This window comes from Pinus tabuliformis, chromosome 3_1 (genome assembly GCF_031772625.1).
Source record: "Pinus tabuliformis cultivar Carrire ecotype Pingquan chromosome 3_1, CPIR1, whole genome shotgun sequence".
Classification (NCBI taxonomy): Eukaryota; Viridiplantae; Streptophyta; class Pinopsida; order Pinales; family Pinaceae; genus Pinus; species Pinus tabuliformis.
The window spans coordinates 710,194,852-710,214,600 of NC_142301.1; the positions used below are offsets into that span (position 1 = coordinate 710,194,852).

Sequence of the window (19,749 nt, forward strand, 5' to 3'; positions counted from 1 at the left end):
TATACATGTAAATACTTATTTTCTTGATTAATACGAATTTCAATTAATAAATATAAAAAGATTATTATGCATGAATATTCTTTTTTAACCAAATAGATTTTTTTATTTTCTAAATAATTTATTATAAAGATTTGTTTTATTTACTTGAAATATTATTTATGTTTATATTTCTTTTAGTCTTTTAATATTTTATGATTTTTTTATATTACTATTCTTATAATTTTGATATTTTAATTTTATAACTTTATTAATAATACATGAATATACTTATTATACATTATTATTAATTGCTTGAGATTTTTTTATTAATTTTTTGTTTACTTAATAATTTATCATAGTGATTTGCTTTTTACCTTATTGTAATATTTTATATCTTTGTCTATTTTTCCTTTAATTTATTTAATTCATGTAATATTTTAAGAGGATGAAGTGTTATTACAGATTAGGCCTATAAGCTAGATTAAGAAGGTGTTTATATTACATTAATCTTTTAATATTTTTATAATTTTGGTATATTAAAGCTTATTTATAATTTTATTTATTATACATGAATATACTTCTTATTATACATGCTTATTAATAGCTTGAGTTTTTTATTATTAATTTCTTGTTTACATGGTGATTTATCATAATGATTTGATATTAACATATTTTAATATTTTAAATTTATGAGTCTATTTTTCTTTAAATTATTTGACTCATGAAAGGTTTTAAGAGGATAAAGAGTTATCAAAGAAGGGTTTATAGGCCTATAAGCAAGATAGGTTATAAACAAAGTTATAAGGGGAGGGGGCAGATTCGATCTAAAGAAGGGAGGATAAGAAGCAAAGAAGGCAAAAGGAGGGCCAAATTTACTCTATGGGGGTGAGGAGGGAGGTCCAATTCCTACTAATTTCCAAGCCTCCATCTCTGTTGAGGTTATGCGGGTGTTTTATGATCTCAAGGGCCTCCCAGACTTTACGTTTGAACTGGTGTTTTTCATTTGCAATGACTTTCGTGTTTTCAAGGCATATATGGTGGTTTGTCTTACCTGCATGTTCTGCCAAGGCCGAGGAACGGGTTCTTTCTCTTCGGATATCTGCACTATGCTCTTTTAGCCTGATACTGACTGATCTACCTGTTTCCCCGATATATTGATCTCCACAGGAGCAACTGATGATGTAGACACCTTTTTGTTGGATATCTCCAGTAATGGTGGGAAGCATGGTCAAGGGCAGTCCACATTGAACACTCGGTGCAAGAAAATGAATGGGGGAACGTTGTGCTCCAAATCATTATTTCCCACAACCTTAGTAATGGTGTAAGGACCATACCGAAGTGGTATGAGCTTCTGATGGGCTATTGTAAGGCGTTCTTTCTGCAAATGCAACCAGACTTTGTCGCCCACCTAAAACTTGTGTGGCACCTGATGTTTGATCATGTCACTACTTGTACTTGGCATTTTCCAAAATGGAGCGGCGATATATTGGCCCATTGGGTAGAGGTTCTCCGAGAGTCAGATTGAACGAATGCTTGACCTGACAATGCAATAGTACCCCTGTGGGTGAGGAGAAGATGTCCCTGTTTCTTTCATGACCGTATTCACCTGCTTCTGCTACGTGGAGGAACACTTCCCAGGGGCCATGGATGTGGCTATGATCTTCCCCTTACTTTGAGAGAAAATCATAAAGAAAATAAATTTCCTAGTTTGGGAGATGATCTTACTTCATTTCTTAACAGAGATCAAAGAGGTGGCGATAGGTGGGGCTACCTCCAGTATCCTGTATAACTTGTTACCCAAAGAAATAATCACAGAGCGAGGTCTAGACTCATATACATCATGTCACTTCCACAAGTATGTTTGTCCTAATAATACATCACAAACATCGAGAGGAGAAACATCACATAATACCTTATCTGTGGAGGGATTGATGCTCTAGGAAAGGCGGCACTGCTGGCTGACACAGAGATCTCATCCTTGGTGAAGCCACCCAATGTTGTACAGTTGCGGTGTTGTATGGTTAGTAGGCTCAGCCGCTTCACGACCTCTATTGAAATGAGGTTCTTTTGGTTCCCACTGTCGATAATGAATTGCAGCAGTGAACCATTCACCCAAATCTATGAGTGGAAGAGATGTTCCCCTTCCTCTGGATCTTTGGGCTCATCCTTCTAGATCTTGGTGGTGGCAAAAGTGGTGTTGGGCTCCACATCAATAATCTGCTTTCCTTTTTCATTCCTCTTGTTGAGTTTTGACTTAGAGTCGGAACATGCATCTGAGTCTGAAGCCTTCAGCTTGGACACTAGTGATTGCTTGGCCCGACACTCACTTGTGTTGTGAGTGGGGCTCTTATGGAACTCGCACCACTTTCGTGTGTCCTTCTTTGACTTCGTGGTGGTGTTCTTTTCTTACAGCTTCGACGGGTCGTCTTAGGTCACCCCGTCTTGGCTTGGTCCCTTGTTCTGTTGTTTGGGGAATATTTCCGTTGCTTCGGATTCGCAAATCCAAAGTCTCACTTCTTCTATTTAAACTTCTACTCAATCTTGACAACGTCTCTATACGCCATGCCAAGCAAGGAGATGTCCAAGAACTCCATCTCATCTTGGATGTACCTATGTAGGCAGTCGCAGTATTTGAGTACCAAATGCTGCTCAGAATCCTTAGTACCTAACTTTGTGCAAAGGGTATGAAAAATATTGGTAAACTTCACCATGTCTTGGTCCCTTCCCTGCCGCATCATGGTCCACTTTATGTATTTATCCTCATAGCTTCTGACAGGGTAGTACTGCTCCTTGATGACATCCTGAAATAAATTCCAACTGGATGTGGCTGAAAATAGTGAGGTCGTACTTTTATCCTTCTGATCATAGTAGGTTTCCCACAAGTACTTGACATGGGGGTTGGCTTTGAGAAGTGCAAAAGTGATCTTTTCCCGGCTCCAAAAATCATGAACAAAAAAATATCATTCTAGTAAATTTAACCATTTATCTATGACATTCGCATCTATCTGACCCTCAAATATGGGAATGTCAAAATTAACTTGTAGCTTAAAGGATGTGGCTCTTCCAGAGTAGCTACTAGAAGTAGATGCGTTGCCCCTGGGTAGCCACTGAAGAATCTAGGCAAAGGTGTCGATCATCACATTCCTTTGTCACTTGAGGGATTCTTCGAGCAAGATTTTGATAGGATCCCCTACCCCCTTGTCTTTCTTTTCATCCGCCATGGGAGGCCGTCAAGTTTTTCGAGGCTAAACCTCCAATGGTTCAACCAAATCGAGCCCTAACTCCTTTACCCTTACCTTGTTTGGGACATGTAAAGAAAAATAGAGAAAGAGCAGACCGCTCTTATACCACTAATCCAGATTTAAAAAGAAACGCAACAACTTACAGATATAATCACAAACACAAAGATACAGAAGAAAAACACTTCATTTCATTAATATCAAATATTGAATGCTTACAAACAGAATGGAATGAAGACTAGCTCAGACGATGATAGCTTATCTCTGAGAAGAGATGTGGCGGCTACATGACTTTGAACTAAGTTACAATGAGGCTCAAGGGCCTTTTCATTATTGAACGATAAGAGAAAACCTTAAACAACCAAAACCCTAGCCCGAGGATATGTAACACCAAGAGTTTATGGGCCTCGTTGGGGTTAGTTGGGCAGCCAACTTCTCGGGGTTGTAACTTGGTCATATTATCTTTGTTTGATACGTATGATACCTCGTTGGAAAGATATCCCTAAGGACTACAACTTCTGATGCAATTGCTAGCAATTGACTTAAGCCATTTTTCCAGAAAAAAACGTCATTTAGGGCCTCAAAACGGCTCTGGAAGTTCAGGACCCGAAAATTTTCCAAAAAATAGTAAATTTTGTTACAATTAAGGAAATTGAAAAGCTAAAAGAGACAGTGGTGGGGGTCCAAGTGGGATAGGAGTGTGGCCACCAAAATCCATCTGGATCAGAGATGCAGTGATATATTTTTTATAGAGTAGGTTTGATTTGTTTACCTAATGGGGGTTTTCACCCATTTGTAGGGTAAGATTTTATAGTCTAACGTTGGGTTGACATGTTGGTTCCATTTATGATGGATCTCCTTATGCTCAGGGGTTTCCTAATAGGGCCTAATCCACATTACAGATATATATAAATAGATATACATGTGAGAGGAAAATTATCAACATAGCAAACTCACTTGAATCTTTACTAGTGGAGGAGAAATGTGTCCAAGAAGAAATATGTTGTTAGGAAATATCTTTATCATTTTTATCTCTCTTGTTCTAGTCGCACATGCGAGTGAAGACTAATTTTGACCAACCTTTTATAGCCAAATGTATGGAGGATTGACCGAGCTACTTTTATTGAGTTTGAATGAAACCTTTGACCAAACATTGACTAAGTTGTTTGACCATAGAAGTTTGACTGCACGTGACCATTGACTATAGGGATGAATTTAACCAAGAAAATTTTTGACCATCATTGACTAATAGTTGTTTTGATTAGGTTTGATTGATATTTTGACTTGTATATTGGCACATATTTCTAGACAAATAACTGATTTGCAACCTTGCTAAAAAAGATAATTTCTCCTCGTGAAAATATTGTTGGGTTTTCTCCCATGGTTGGGATTCCCAGGTGAAAATTTTCGTGTCTATTGTGCATGGTTGTCTTTCTATGATCTCTACTAATTTCGTTGCATCTACATTTGATATTTTCTGAGTATAACTATTGAATGATAATAGTGGAATAAAAATACTATTTGAAAAATCATTAGGAAGTATTTATTAGGTAGAAAATGTATTCTACTTCATTTTTCTTATAAATTCAATAGCCTATAGAATTAGTCTACCACCATACATTTGCCTTTACTTAGTTGTGAATGTTGATAATATGAAACTCTATGATCCTTCCATGCTAGTTTAGGAAGAGGAAAAAGTCCTACATTTTGTAGAGGATTTGATGCCATATGCTCAGGAAGAGTTGAAAAAGGATACACTTTTACAGAAGAGGTAGAAAAATGAAAAACAACAGTAGCATTACCTTTGGAAGATTGGGTTGAAAAGAAAATGATCCAGGTGGCTCCAGAAATAGAAGTGGCCTTGAAAAATATCAAAAATCAAAGTCATCAGATGGAAGTGAAACTAGGACCAAATCATAAAGCTCCTCACCTTGATTCCAATGGTGTGAACGGCAGTGAACTACGAGTTTGTATGCTCAAGATATAGTCATTCAATGTTCTAGTCAAACTAGGCCAAGTGGCAGTCACTAACGAGGCAACAATTCGGTGAAGGGACGACACATGGAAAACAACGGTTAGAAAGAGTGAATTTTTCACCTCTTTAATTCGCCCATTGACCCTTAAAAACCAGATTTGAAATTTTGTCCATTATTGCATATATATATATATATATATATATATATATATATTTGGGATGATGGGCTACCACCCTCGCCACCCCCCAATGGTCCAACGACATTGAATAAAATATTATTAAATAGGGTTGGAGGGCTACTCACCGACAGACCTGGCCGACACATTGGTCAAACAACAGAATCATATAAACAACACATATAATGGGTAGGGCTATGAGATACCCAACTGCTCCCAACAAGAAAACAACACCACGTGGAAGAATCTGAAGGGGTTCAAACTTACCCTACCCATGTGGGTCGGCCTACCAATGGGAGGCCCCAAAATTCAAACAACTGTCAACCTTTAAAAAAAAAATATCATGTATTAACAACGACTTCGAACCATATATGGGTGCAACGAGTTTTGAACCTGACCCACCCCCACCATATTTGTCACCATTTGCCAACAAGGCAACAACTTGTTTTGATTACTTTGCCCACATAATGTTATTTAAACCATTGTCATTCGACCGAATGGAGGAGGAGGCGGTGGGGCCGAGGAGTAACGGATCATTTTTGCAGGTGGAACCAGGAGCACCCAAGACAAAACTGCACCTAGGTGGGCACGTAAACTGAGAAATATTCTGAAGGAATCTTCGAAGAATATTCTTGTAGGGAATATTGATGGAATCTAAATATTCCTTGAAGCTCCAGAGATCACTTGCTTAAAATATGGTCAAGTTTATAGTCGTTTGACACGATTGCACGCCACGAATCCAATGGTGATGTCTTTTTCTTCATTTGAGCTTTACATTTTTCGTCCATGACAAAAATTGGAGTTATAAGGGTCATTTATCTAAAGTTTATTGTAATTCATTTTTCTGCCATTTAATGGAAGAAGGCCTCCACACCTTGACCAAGGGCCGAAGACGTGGCCCACATTGGGTGAACTCCATAATCATTTCATTTGTGTGTCTTTGATCTCATGGTTTCTTTATGATTTCTACTTCTTTTTCATGTGTTTAAGTTACTTGGTTACATGATCTTTTATATGCAATTTTGCATGCATCCTTGAAGTTAAAATATCTGGATCAAGTTTGGTATCAGAGAAAGTCTTCTTGATGCGAGTTGCATGAGTGAATGTTAACCAGGAACAAGCTCCAAAGAGGAGAAGGAAAACTCAAATCCTTTGATCCTGAAGCAGGGCATGCACCACGAAGATGAAACATGGCATATGAGGAAGCTCGAATGGAGGAAGAGAAAAATTATCACAATATCTTCTTCACTATGGCAGAGAAAGTTGACAAGTTGTTTGCAGAATATGAGAAGACAATCAATCTTGGGAAGAAAGAACCAGATTACCATGCATTGGTAAACCATGAAGGTGGAAAAGGAGAGCCTCCTAAACCATCCTCTCCATCCTCTAGTGACAATTCTTTTTATTCTTCTTCTCATCACTTTAACATGCATCATAGGAATACATCTAAGAAGCCATTTTTAAAGCTAGATGTAAAGTTTGAATTTCCCACATATAATGGAGGTGTAATGCAAAGAAACTAAACAATTTTATTAGAGAGATCGAGGTTTATTGCCAGATTCAGTAGATCGAGGAAGATGAGACCAAGATCTAATTAACATCTCTTCGGGTGATTGCCACCACTCTTGTATCGTGGGAGAGCAAGTTGCAGAAATGCAACAAAAACTTGGGTAATCTCCTTTCTTCTTGGTCAATAAAGTGTGCTATATATCATTCATTAACCTAATAAATGTAGTTGGTGCATTGCATAGGTCAAATGGCATCATCAACCACTCAGATAAACCTTTCCTAGTTTTAAAGGCAGTCTCTGAGGTATCTTCCTCTCTAACTCAAACCTAGTGATATCCAAACTTTAAGTCTAATTTGGTGAAGTATTTTACCTGTTGCACTTATCCAACATATCATTTATTCTGGGAAGGGGGTGCCTATTCTTGAGCGTAATATTGTTCAACACCATGTAATCTATACACATTCACCAAGTCCCATCCTTCTTCGGCACAATTATGATGGGTGACCCACATGGTGATGTACTTGGTCAAATGACACATTGTTCTAGTAGTTGTTGCAATTGATTCTTCACGTCACTTGCTTCTATAAAAGAATTCATTTACAACCTAATGTTTAGCTATGGGGAGTCCAACAATAGATGGATCTTGTACTCCACTTCCCTCTTGAGTGGTATCCCTATAGGCTCTTGGAACACATCCTTGTATTCATGTAGAAACTCTTCCAATTTCTTTTTTTATTTCTTATTACACCCCTCCATGGATTCATTTTCTCTTATTGAATCTTCTACAAACTATTTTTCTCTTAAAAAAAGTAAGACATAATTCTACTTATAACTGATGAGTTTCTTGTCTTAGTTGGAACTTCCTAGTGAAAGTTTTGACTTGACTTTATGTGCGTTGATGGTGAATAATTTTCCATCCTTGACGAGTCAGTATTGGTTGTCTCTCTGCATGAATATTTCATCCCTCATGTACATGCAGAGACTTTCAAATACCACTTTGTATGCATCAAGGGACTACATATAGTTCTATTTCATTAATAAAATTAGAAGCAAAACTAATTTTGCATTTTTTGTTACCTTTGTCTCTGCATCCTTATTTACCCATCCCAATGGATATGGGCAGGGAAAATTTTAAGGATGGAAAATTATCTTGAAGTTGAAAAACATTGGCGAACCTCATTAGGCCCTAATATGAAAACTATAAAATGTTTTTGGATATATTTGTAAAATTATTCAGATTTATAATGATTTTACATATAGTTTCTATATAATGTTGGAAATTTTTAAGGTAAAATAAATTTATATTGTTAAATTTGGGAGAACCTTTAAAAAATTGGAAATTGGCGATTTTTTTTTTGTTTTTTTTTTTTTTTGAACTCATGGAAAACTAACCCACCTGCAAGTATTAGCCCCTAAAATTTTCCATGGATATGGGCTTGGATGATCATGAAGTTCCAATCCCAATTTTTTTAACAGCTCTACTGCAATGATATTTCTTTGTGATCTTGAGTCAAACAAAAAATTTATATTACTACTTATAACCTATATGTTTATATGTAAGAGCATGGTATTTTCCTTCTATTCCTATTGCTAAAGGCTAGTCAAATTCACCTCCTTTTACACTAAATTATAGACAATATTCTCATCTACATCCAAGTTGCTTCAAACCTGGTTTCTTGAATCAATGGCCATGAGATTCTTCTTCTTATCATTCTTTTTGTTCTTCTAGTTAAGCTATGGATGCAACTTCCAACACTCTCCTCTATATGTCTATCAATGTTAAAGTGGTTGTAGTGGTTGTTGATATCTTTGCAATGATGTGTTATGGCCCTCATGTTTTTATATTTTCCCCCTTTCCATTTCTTCTTCCCATCCTTCATCTGGATGCTACTTTTGATTCAATCCACTTGATTTCCCTTTCTTCAAGCCTTTATTCTACAATTATTGTTCATGTGCACAAGCCTCCTCCACCGATATGTGCTTGAACATCATAATTTTCTTCCGAAAATGGATGTGTGGACCCCCTAGATACTTGAGGAGTACATCTAGGTTCTTTAAGGATATACCGAACGTTATGGCCATTTTCTAAATTCTACAGTGTACTCCTATACACTTTTCCCTTACTTCTCCATGAAGTAGTGCCACTGAATCCACTAGTCCTTTACATACCTAATAGGATAAAATTGTGACTTTATGAGAGTTTTAAATTCATCCCACTTAGTCACAAGAATATCTCTGTCAAACCTCAAGGTTTCTGTGTGGATTTCCCACCAAGACAGGTAATGGCCCTCTAATTTTAGTCACACAAATGAAATATTATATTCTTCATGTATATGATGATCATTGAAATGAACTTCCAATTGTTGAAATTAGCGATTTAGCTTCAGAGTATCGATATCACCTTCATATGACTTGATATTGACCTTCACTTCAATTTTGAATAGGGATTGTGAATGGTTCACAACACTCGAACTAGGTTGATCTTTTTTTAGTCATTTCTTTGACTCATTCTTTGTTTCTTCCTGATCTCTTGATATACATTATGATTAGACCTCTACATTAGAACCCCCATCTTCACCGAATAGCTCAAGCTTATTTTTCAAGGTCTCCATTGGGAGAATCACATTATGGCTTATATCTGCAACTTGTGCTTCCAACTGTAAAAAACCTCTCCTCTAGAATATTGTGAAGGTTATTCATAGATTTGTTGGTTGCAACTAGGGTTTTATGACATCTGGCTTCTCCGATATAGATCACCTACAAATATCCATAATATACCCAAAAAAATGTGATCTGATACCAATATGATTCATAAATCTTCATGGATATTCCACTGGACAGTTTGTCATAACATATCTGATAAATTATACTTAAAAATCCAAAATCTACAATGACATTTTATTTATCTTTAGATTTTTGGATGTGTAAGTTATTGTGTATTATGTATGCATGCATATTATAATCATGTATAAAATATGGAATAGAAAAATAAAAAATAAAAAACCATTATTGACACAAAATATAACCTAGAAATCCCTTTTGAAAGAAAACCCAACTAGAAGGTGAGGTCGCTCTACTTTCTTTCTCTAAATAGAAAATAGATACAGGTATAAAGAAGTAAGGTATGTGGCCCATGGGCTACTACAATGCACAAATCCTATCTATGTGTTGTTTCGCTACCCCTCTCGGCTACTCTACTCGTTTATGGAACAAAGTACACTCGAAAAGAATGGAACCCATTTTCCTCCCAGTGGCCCACATCCTAATAGCATACTAGTGGTTAGGTTTGACTTCCTGAACTCTTAAATAAAGTTATCATATGGGATATTCTTGAGCCTTCTTCATTGTGATCACATGGATAACCCCTTTTCAATGAATAATGGAGGTTGACGTGGTATCCTCTCAAATTGTTGTGGCAAAAATAGGAAAGTCAACTTCTGAGTGACATAACTTTTGCATATGGACTTCAATTAAGGTGATTCTAATGTTGTTGGAAAGGTGTATGTGTGTGAATATGAAATGGTACATCCAAGGGTGGAAAATTTTTACCCCAAAAAATATCGCTTAATGTCTCAAAACACTCCTGGAAGGTTTCAGACACCAATTTGCTAAACTGGATCCTGCTGATAAAAATGGACTTGTAAGCGGATTCGTCAACTTTTTCCACTTTGAGTGCATCAAGATGGATGAAAAGCAATATAAGTATCCAATTTTAATAATATGCTAAAGAGACACCATAAAAGTCCCATCTAATGGTTTGAGGATGTATCTCGTGCTATAACTTGATTAACTTCTTGGGTTGTAGGTGTTATTCATACAACTTGAGCTTAATAAGCTTCATTTAGCTTTTAACACCCTCTTTTTCATCCCTTGACCTAATATATTCCTCAAGACCCATTATTGATTCATAACTAACCTCTACCATTTATAGGTGATTGATGCCCTACAAAGGTCATATGTGATGATTTGAGGAGTTGTCGCCCATGATGCCTGAGACAAAGAAGTAAGGCTTAGTGCGAGGGGTTCTTGTTAACCATCCATTACCTGGCTATATACAAGGACCCTCGACCCATCCATGATTCCTAATACCTTGCAACGGCATTTTTATTCTAGTTGAATGCCAAATACTCATTATAGAGGGCATGCCTCATAATTTCTAAGCAATCTCACTTCTATCAAACATCAATGTAAATGCAAGGAAAGGAAGGAATTCTAAGACATGTCGTGATCACTGGGGTGTCAACACAAAGATCCTTCTTGACAAGTTATGATATTTCACAATTATTGAACAAGGTGTTCGTGCAACCATGAATAGTTGCAACATGTTATCCATGTCATTCAATGGTCAATCTTGCTTTTGCAAATGTAAATAAATTAGAAGCATTAACCAAAATAGAGCATCAATGCATCTAAAAAATTGAATCACAAATCTAATTATGAGTTAATGTATTAGAACAAAAGTTGGGTTATGAAATGAAGAATATCTAATTATAGTTCTGATGATAAATGAAAGGAAAGGGAATCAAATAAAATCTAGTTATAAATTATTAGTATGCAATTTAGATAAAGAGAAAAGGATCGATATGCAACTTAAGTATAAATTGAAAGAGTTACATACATGATCTATAAATGAGATACAAACCAAGCTACATTACAAAGTTAATGAAACAAGGGAAACATGGTTGAATTATTGGGTCCTTCTCAACCAACATCACGTTTCTTGAGAAGGAACTAAATCACATGCAGGATTAAACCAAATTCACCTCACGAAAAAAACGGACAATGGATTTTTATTAATCTATCTCAAAAACACATAAGAAAATGCAAAAGTGCCTAGCAATCAGATCAATCAAAATATATATTGAAAACATTATACTATAGTTACTTATCAGACTGATGGATCTTTATATAGAGTTTACATGGCGAACGTTACAAGCAGGGGGATTCCACGAATACCCTGTGTTTGGCATAGTAGTTATCAATACATATAAAAATAAAGCATGTTGGGTAACCTTAGTGGATTCCCATGCAATTTTAGAATTTAACCCAAATTATACAAACTGCAAATCATTGGAGGCATGTGAATTTTTGTGAGCTATTGCATAGGACCAATTACCCTATTTAAATTCTCCATATTGAGGTTTGTTGACTGTGATGTTTGCTAGTGACTAACGCTTCCTTCAATAATCTGTTATGTAACAACCTCACAAAAAGATAAAAAATAGAGATAAACGCCTTAGAATTCAGCCTCTTCGAGGGGGCAACCTCCTTTACATTACACAAATGAACAATTCTTGGATGATACAAATGACAAGACCTCCTTTTTATATATAGGAGTCTAAGGGGTCATAATATAATTAGAGCCAACATAACAATAATAATGTAAGGGCACAATAATAACAATAGTGGGCTTCTATGGGGCACATTAGTAACAATATGGGGACTACATGGGTACAACAATATAATAAGGGGGTTGTACTAATAACAATAAGGAGTTACACTAGTAGTATAGGGGCCTAACATGCCCCTCTCCTTAAAAAAGTGTTGTCCTCAATGCTTGAGTAGTTCTTGATGCTTCTGTATAAAATTCTTGTCCTCCCATGTGGAATCTTAAATGGGTAAGTTCTTCCACTTGATGAGATACTATGAAATTGATCGATTTCATATCTGTCAGGTTCTTTTTTCTGTGACTGCTCCAGGTTCCAATATGATTTTTCCTTCCTCTTCAAGTTCTAGCAATATTGTTTGAATTGGGTTCTTCTGCAACTTTTGAATGAGTGGCCACACTTCTTCGTCCTTCTTCCATTCATCCCTGGTGTTGTACCTTAAGAAACCAATTTCCTAGCTGTGGAGAAATTGTGCTTAAGACATTAATGATTATTGTTTGTTGTCACTTATTTGTCACTTTATTGTTTGTTGTATTCTTAAATGAAGGACCTGGAAAACTTGGTCTTTAACCCTTAATACATATGTGACCAGAAAATCTCAGAATGCCATTTGTTGCTAGATATAAATGATGAATGAAGAATGCTTGAAGGAGAAGTTTAAGATAATATGATGCTTAACATAGAACCTACTATCCGTCACTTAGAAGAATTATGAAAATGAGAACTGAATCATAGACAATATGCTGCTTGACACAGAAACTATTATCTATGACCCTTGGAGAAGTTAAAGATAATATGCTGCCTTACACAAAAACTATTATCTATAACTTAGAAAGGAAGATGAAAACTTCAAGTATAGGAGCACTCTTTTAAGGGATTTTAACTTTATCTACATAAGCAAATAAAGACCTGCAGCTTCATTACTATACTTGAAAGAAGAAAACATAAGATGACACATGACAGAGAAGTTACAAAATTATACCCAACAATTCATGGAAACTTCTGATTCTTTCATTAATCAACAACTATATCAAGAATACAGTGGCTTAGTCTCTAGGTTCTCCAAAATTCGAGCAAACCCCCACTTCTTTATAAATTTTCCTCTTTTAATACATTGTGAAACAGTCGTTGATCTCTAAAACTGTCAAACTACTAAAATTGTTTCTCAAACTATCTGAAGTAAGAATTATTACAAAATATTACACAGAGGGTAAAGACATCTCAAAGAACATAAAATAACAGAAAATAACTGAACATGGCAATGACTGCTGGTCTTTCAGCTCTGTTAATCTGTTGTCGAGTTCCTCTATATATGCCTTAATAATAATTAATCCGCTTTAATCATAATAAATTGTGCTTGACTTGTGCATAACCTGGGCTTACGTATGTATCAGATGCGTTTTGATTGGCCAAAACACCAGAAAATACACCCAATTTCCTTCCTCTTCAGATTCGGTTTTATCATTAATTTTTCTGTTTACACACCGAAATTGACGCAAAACACGCAAAGTGGAACTGAAAGGAATTAACTCTGTTTAATAAATCTATCGGATCTGCCTATTCAGTGCTCCATTGACTTCCCATCACAAATCGTAATCAGCGCTTTACATTGTTATATCAACCCAATCCTTAATAAACTGCAATAAGACGGACGCGTCGGAGTTATAAAACATAGCATATAAACTATTGAGTCCGGGATCTTTATCACTGATCGTAGTCGGTGGGACCATATACATATACAAAGGCGCTTTGTGATATGACAGACGCGCTGGAGTTATAAAACATAATATATACCATATCGGGTCCGGCCATTGCATATCGTAAAGTGTTATGCGATGATCGTGGACCTGTCGTGGCTTATAAAACATAATATATATATGCTTCAAGTCCAGCCCATCCACATATCACAATCGGTGGAACCAAATGCCTGTACATAATGCGTTATGCTATATAGTGGACCCTCCGGAAATATTAAGATGTAATATATAAAATATCGGATCCACTTATTGCAAATCGAAATCGGCAGAACCAACACCCATTGCTCTACAGACCCACCGGGACTTTTAAACACAATGTATATATGTTTCGGGTGAGGCCCGCAATCGCAAATTGCAAATCGCAATCGGTGCTATTAGCGAAACCAATCATCCATAACATTGCGGACCCGCCGAATTTATAAAATGCAATATATATATATATATATATATATATATATATATATATATATATATATATATATATATATATATATATATATATCGGGTCTAGCTCCATATAACCATTTATATAGCGATTTGATTTGTTCGTATATCAACCTTGGCTACACCAGGGCAAAAGTGCCTAACGATCAGATCAATCAAAATATATATTTAAAACATTATACTATAGTTACTTATTAGACTGATGGATCTTTACAATATGCAGGGGTCGAGTTATATAGTTTTTACATGGCGAATGTAACAAGCAGGTGTATTCCATGAATACCCTGTGTTTGGCATAGTAATTATCAATACATATAAAAATAAATCATGTTGGGTAACCTTAGTGGATTCCCATGAAAATTTAGAATTTAACCCAAATTACACAAACTGCAAATCGTTGGAGGCATGTGACTTTGTGTGAACTATTGCATCGGACCAATTACCTTATTTAAATGCTCCATAATGAGGTTTGTTTACCGTGATGTTTACTAGTGACTAATTTTTCCTTCAATAATCTTGGAGTTGATCCAATGAACACAAGAGCTTCCTAAAGGTGCCAGAAAGAAAACCCATGTTTTGTTTCTTACTTTGGAGGTCCACAACCATATTAACCATGGATGGGGATTATTGAATGTTGTGAGGGTTACAAGGCCTGGATTAAAATCATCATTAGTGCTAAATAATATTAATTCAAGCCCCAAGGGTTAGCTCAATTGATCAAGCCAGGGCCTCGCCAATGGGAGGTCACAGGGTCGAAACTCGAAAGCTCTTCGGGTCAGGTCAGTCAATAGGCCGAGGGGGGTAATCCCCTTCAGGTGGGGTCCACCCTAGCGTTGTTCGATCCTGGACGTAGCGGATCCACTGACCATGGGTATCCGTGAACCAGTAGTGAAAAAAAAAATTAATTAATCCCTTTAAATAATTAAAACATTGGAAATAATAATAAATAATTAACAAGTTACCTTGTATCCCTTTAGGTGTGATTTTTCTTATTAATGGCGTGGAAAAGATTATAATATTTAAAAAAGAGCAGAGTTTATAGGGTCAAAAATGGGTTGACTAATAATGATAAGCATCAGTTTAGAGCCCTAACAATAACATCAATAATGTTGATAACAATGAAAAAAATGATCAATAACCATGAGAAAAACAACAACAATGAGTATTTTTCATCACTGTGATCACATTCTTCACTTTCGTTATTATTCCTTGATTATTATCATTGTTATCATCATCATTGTTAGGTGATTTATATGAGATAAATTCCATTACATTTAAATGCCAACCTAGGGCTCGTAAGCTTGCAAGATGCATGCACAATATGTGCGGGATCAAAGCTCACGAATCATTCTACTTGTAAAGCAAAGGAATCGTTTTGTAATATAATCAAATATCAAGAAACCGATTCATGAAGGAAACCTCAGACACTCTCATTTTGTTCACATAATTGATACTAAGTGTGACCAGAATTCAATTGCTCTAAATATCATGTCTAGACTGCTTATATATGCATGAATATGACTATAGTACGATCTTTTGTTCTATGCCATTTAGTGAATTTATAAACCATTTGTGTCCAAAGGAAATTAAATCTTTGATGAACAAACTAGATTCAAAAGTCGGTGACTAGTTCTTTGTTCTAGACCTCCGTATGAGGCATAGGAATTAGTCTTTCACTTAACAACTCAAGTGTTCTTGCTATAAAAATGAGGTTAGATTTGAGCATTAGATAATTATAGCTATTGTTCACAATAAATAGAGCTCAATTCTTTGAACTAAAAGAGCATGTTGAATTCATTTTCCCAATCTTTGAATTGGGAAGAAATTACAAAATACCATTTACTCAATCTGAAAGAATATGAATCAAGTAGGTATCTTGAGAATAAATTACAACCTAATTTCTAACCATAAGCCAATTTTATTTTGCCTATTTTGCTAATATGAGCATAATTTGTATTTGCCTATTTATTTTAAATATGGGCACAACATGAAATCTAGGAAAACCTTAATTAAACAACCAACCATTAATCTCAAATCATGCCTTATTTTGAAAAATGGCCCTCACCTTACTCAATTTGGGGCATCCTACCAAGAAACCCATGTTCTATAGCCTTTAAGATTCACCTTGCACAGAAATCAACTTCAAAGATCATTTCTTGGAAATTGTTGCCAACTTTGACCATAACCTTTAACCATGAGTTGGAGGCTCATACATGCATCCTAGGTGCACTTTGAGTATCAAAAAATCATTATTATCAAGGGTACTAGCAAGAAAACCCCTATTCTTGATTTTCTCCAAAAGGTATGCCAATAGAATAATCTATGATGTTGGGTACAAGAATTGCATTGTGGTAAAGGAAATCTAGAAATTAATGACGATGACAATGATGATGACGATGATGACGACGACGACGACGACGATGACAATAATGATGATAATCATGAGAAATTTTATGAATATTACGATGGTGATGTGGATGATGCTCATGAGGATGATGATGATGAGTGTGATATTTGCAGCATGTCTAGGTCAGTTGTGAACCAAGAGTGGGCCTTAAGCCCTAAATGAACTTTATAGAGCTTAAGTGCCATGGTAAGAGGAGGAAAACAAGTCTTCGGCCTTAGGTTTAATTAGCGTTAAGCGCTAAAGGTCGATTCTTAGGTTTAATTAGTGTTGGGCGCTAAAGGTCGATTCTTAGGTTTAATTAGCGTTGGGCGCTAAAGGTCGATTCTTAGGTTTAATTAGTGTTGGGCGCTAAAGGTCGATTCTTAGGTTTAATTAGCGTTAGGCGCTAAAGGTCGACTCTTAGGTTTAAAAGCCATAGAGAGGCCCTCTCTAGGGGTTCTTTGGAATTATAGTTGGCCCATGGATGCCATTAAAAGGTCTTAGACATTGAGGATGGGTCACAACACCTTGACCATGGTCGAAGAAGGAAAATGAGTAGCATGAGATATTGTTGAATCCTTTTAGACTCGAGAGCCTTGAATGAGTCCCCAACCAAAACATGCGTCCTTGGAATGGATGCGTCATTCAAATATCCAAGTACCTCATAGAGAGCAAAGCATGGATATTTTGGTAGCACATTTCAGCTATCATAGTTCCTTGCGATGAGCCAAGTAGTGGTCAAAATGGACAGCGCATGCATATGAAAGATGGACATTAATGAAGTTGATTAATGAATATTAAAAAATGGCACCAATTAACTCGATGAATGAATCTTAAAAAGCGTCATTAATTAATAAAACACCATAGCGCATTTCCGTTATCATAATTCCTTGCAATGAGCCAAGGGGTGGTGAATGGCATGAAATTCCATGCATATGAAAAATGGGCATTAATTAAAGTGACTAGTGAATATTAAAAAGGTGGTATCAATTTTCACTGGATATTAAAAGGCTGTGATTAATTAGTAAATAAAACACGATAATAAAAAGAAAGTGGGTTAATGAATATTAAAAAGCTGTGATTAATTAATAAATAAAAGACGATAATAAAAAACGCTGTGATTAATAAAAATAAAGAAAAGCTGTGATTAATTAATAAATAAAAGAAAAACGATAATAAATAAAGAAACGCTGTGATTAATTAATAAATAAAAGAAGAACAAAAAGCTGTGATTAATTAATAAATAAAAGAGAAACGATAATAAATAAAAAAATAAAAGCTGTGATTAATTAATAAATAAATAAAAGAAGAACAATAATAAATAATAAAAAATTTGGACCATTTCTCGATTTGTGCGTGTCATCCTTGCGCAGGGGCCATGCTAATCTTCTCTGTATCGTTCCAATTTTATCGGATGTCTCCGAAGAGACACTAGAGACTGCACTCTACTTCATTATCCAAAGGCTAAATGTATTTCGCGTTACGCATGTGGGAATAAATTGCAACGTTCTGTATGTACGTGTCACCAATAACAAGAAGCCGATGCCGATGATGTTTGTGTCTAACTCCCAATCAATAATATTATTCATTCATTGGTTTGCGTGAGATTTGGGGTTTGAATCTGAGGGGGAATTTAGTATTATCATCAACTATGCGCTCTCACATTTACATTTTGTGGTTTGCAAGACGGTTACCATAATTGTTACAGCGAGAGCGTTTGCGGTCCAACGGTTACGGTTAGAGCTTCCTTCCTTCCTTGTGCGGAAGGTGAGCAGGCGCAGGTGTTTGCCGCAAAGCGTTTGTAGTCCAACGGTTAGGATAATTGCCTTCCAAGCAATAGACCCGGGTTCGACTCCCGGCAGACGCATCGGTCCTTGACCTTTTTTTAAATTTGTATTAGGTTGGATTCCAATACAAATACATACATACATTTAAATCCCAGAAGATCTCCGCTCCGCGATGTTACAATGAAAAAAGTAAAATCCGATTCCAGCTCTGTCCTCCCTCATACATACAAAAACGGTTTTGCCGCGATGAAAAAGGAACAATCCGATTCCAGCTCTGTCCTCCCTCATACAAAAACAAAAACATTAACATTTTTAAAACCCGCAATGTAAAATTCCGTTGCCGGGACTCGAACCCGGGTCTCTCGGGTGAGAGCCGAGTATCCTAACCAGCTAGACTACAACGGAGCTGTGATCGCTTTGTGCATGGACGTTTCTCTGAAACCCAGAGCCACATCCATCACTCACTCTACTCTAATAATAGGTTGCCTCAATCTACCAAAAAGGAGAAGTATGGACTTACCGCACCGCATAAAAAGAAAAACAAACACAAAGTGCTCAAATCTTATTTCGCACCGCATTAAAAGAAAAAGAAAAACAAAAACACAACACAACCATTGGTTGTGAAACAGAGCAACGAGGTTCCACCGAGATTTGAACTCGGGTTACTGGATTCAGAGTCCAATGTCCTCACCACTAGACCATGGAACCACATGAAATGCCAAGCATAAATTATCCCAACAATTCCCCATACGAATTTTGCAATGAACAGAAATTGATATTGATGGCACCACTACTTCTCAGATTCACAAGCGTGCTTTGGCCACACATCTTACAAACTTAATTATTCCCATTCCCATTCCTATTCATGTGTCGCAAATTTTGAAAATCGTGTGGAACTAACCGTTGTAAAAATCCCAAATGCGCTTCTGTCCAACGAGTGCCTCTCTCTCATATTAAGGTTTGGAACCTTCACCCAATAATAATGGTAATCGTAATCGTGCACAATAAATAACATAACCCAATATTATCGCAAAATTTTGCCATTCGGCTTAGATTTCCATTTCGTTCATCAAAAATATACACACAAAAAAGGCTTTTTCCTCACTTCT

General features: G+C 36.1%; 4 non-coding genes across 4 annotated transcripts; 1 reads left to right on the forward strand and 3 right to left on the reverse strand.

The window, feature by feature from the left end:
* Positions 1 to 18,180: 18,180 nt before the first annotated feature.
* On the reverse strand, positions 18,181 to 18,283 carry LOC149189189 (U6 spliceosomal RNA). The gene has a single exon (XR_016256654.1). It is a non-coding gene; the product is annotated as a U6 spliceosomal RNA (small nuclear RNA).
* A 365-nt stretch (positions 18,284 to 18,648) lies between these two features.
* On the forward strand, positions 18,649 to 18,720 carry TRNAG-UCC (transfer RNA glycine (anticodon UCC)). Its single transcript has one exon. It is a non-coding gene; the product is annotated as a tRNA-Gly (tRNA).
* A 252-nt stretch (positions 18,721 to 18,972) lies between these two features.
* On the reverse strand, positions 18,973 to 19,045 carry TRNAE-CUC (transfer RNA glutamic acid (anticodon CUC)). Its single transcript has one exon. It is a non-coding gene; the product is annotated as a tRNA-Glu (tRNA).
* Positions 19,046 to 19,276: 231 nt separating this feature from the next.
* TRNAQ-CUG (transfer RNA glutamine (anticodon CUG)) lies at positions 19,277 to 19,348 on the reverse strand. The gene has a single exon. It is a non-coding gene; the product is annotated as a tRNA-Gln (tRNA).
* Between the last annotated feature and the right edge of the window lie 401 nt (positions 19,349 to 19,749).